This window comes from Anomalospiza imberbis, unplaced genomic scaffold, assembly GCF_031753505.1.
Source record: "Anomalospiza imberbis isolate Cuckoo-Finch-1a 21T00152 unplaced genomic scaffold, ASM3175350v1 scaffold_50, whole genome shotgun sequence".
Taxonomy (NCBI): Eukaryota; Metazoa; Chordata; class Aves; order Passeriformes; family Viduidae; genus Anomalospiza; species Anomalospiza imberbis.
This window is the reverse complement of record NW_027100109.1, coordinates 697,317-699,316: the sequence shown is the minus strand read 5'-3', so window position 1 is coordinate 699,316 and position 2,000 is coordinate 697,317.

Here is a 2,000-nt window from a genome sequence, read left to right as displayed (position 1 = left end):
AAGGTTGATGCAGGCTAGAAGCCTGATCAAATACTTAGAGGGGAGAATTGTTAAAAATAGGTTAAAAAGGGTTGCAAAATAGTTAATAATTGTTAAGCAGGTACTGTTAGTTTGGTTATGGTAAAAGGGGTTAAAAGGGTATTTATAAGAAATATGGAACTCAAAATAGTGTATTACACCTGTGTGAAAAACGCCAATCACTTGTGTTAAAATTTTAGAAGTTTAATAGGGAAAAAATGGTAATAAAAACAGGACATTAAGAATTTGGACAATCAAAGTTAGGACAATAAAAGACAATAAAAAGAAAAGAATTACGGACATCTGTATGCTCTTGGGCACTAAGCCACAAAAGCATACCTCGCTAACAAAGGATTAACCCTTCAAAGCAATAGCCTGTTGCATATTTATATATCATACATTATTCAAAAATTCTTTCCAAACAAAGGGTGTTTTCTGGTTATTGTCAATTCCCCCCCTCATCTTGTAAATCAATGTTTTGGCTCCTTGAAGTCTGGAAGAAGTCTTGTTCTTCCTGAGAAGGAGGCAATAATTCTTCTTTTGAAATTTTGGTGTCTTATTGCTGTTATCTCTATGCAAAGAATTTCTTGATGACCTTATCCACTCCTTGAGCTAGTTAAAAAAAAGTATCTTACATTGCATGGTTTCTATTTTAATATTATCTTACAGCCTAAAACTATATTTACCACACTACTTAAAATGATTCATACAGCACTACAAAAAATTAATACAAAATTAATAAGTTAATTCACATAACTTTCCGGCATAACATGTATAGTATTCACTTTAATATTTGTGAAAAGCCAATCACATAATATGCATTTTTCACACACCTAAGTGCACCACCCCCCAGGTGAAACGAGCCAGCCAGGACTGAACTGTAATGGGCCAATGAAACACCTTAAACTTTCATACAAATGAAGGATCCAAAAGAAACCAATCCAAAGGGACAAAAAACAGGATAAAAAGGGGCATCTGACCCACTGAATTCGTGTTGCTCCACCTGGAACATCGAGGACATCGTTGTTCAAGAAGACCCAGCGCCAGCAGTGCAGCATCCTCAATGGGAATGCTCCTGCTTGGCCTGTGGGCCCCCTTGCTTTAGGCCTTTTTATTATAATAAATGCTGAAATAACTTTTAGCACCAGGAGCATGGTCCCATTTTTAACTGTACCATATCAAAATAATTTACTAAAGCCAGTAATAGTGAAAGCCAATAACTACATAAATTATTCATAACAATCAGTTAACAAATGGTTTCTGAATATGGGACTGTGAAGGCAGTGGACTTGGATGCATGTCCTGGTTTGGAATGGGAGGAAATTCAGGAAAGTGATGCAAAGCTTGTTTGTAACTGACAGTCTGTTGAATCCCTGAGAAGCTGGACACACCTCTGTGAAACACACATGTTAAAGACAAAAAAATGTGGGGCCACCTACAAAAAAAGCCGGGAACTGTCTCTTCCGATTGGTGAGGAGGTGGAGGGCCCTGGTCCCCCGTCTCGGCCAGGCCGGGCCGGGCGGTCCTGCCGCGGGCCAGGCCCCTTCACCCCTCCCCGGCCACCCGCCGGTCCCCTCATCGGCTCCGGTCTGGCCAGGCCAGGTCCCAGCAGCTGCCGGGCAGGAAGACAGGGGAGGCTGCAGAGCCCTGGCCGGAGCAGGGCTGGCCGCGGCTGTGAAGATCTTCCGGCAGATCCCCTTCCCCCAGCACGGCTGAAAGCAGAGCCCCCTGCAGCCCGTGCAAAAAACCAAAGAGCAACCATGAGGCCGATCCTGACTCATCCCAACCGCAGCTCCCCGCCACAAGTTGCCGGCGGGTCAGGCAGGCCTCAGGCGTGATGTTAACCCTCTCAGTGCTTCAGTCCTCCCTCGAGCGAGAGAAAAGAACAAGAGGCAAGCATGAAGACATCAAGGTCAGCGAGGAAGGAGCTAAGTCCCAGATGGGAGGGAGGAGGAGATGCCTTGTTTTTGGAGCTGAAATCC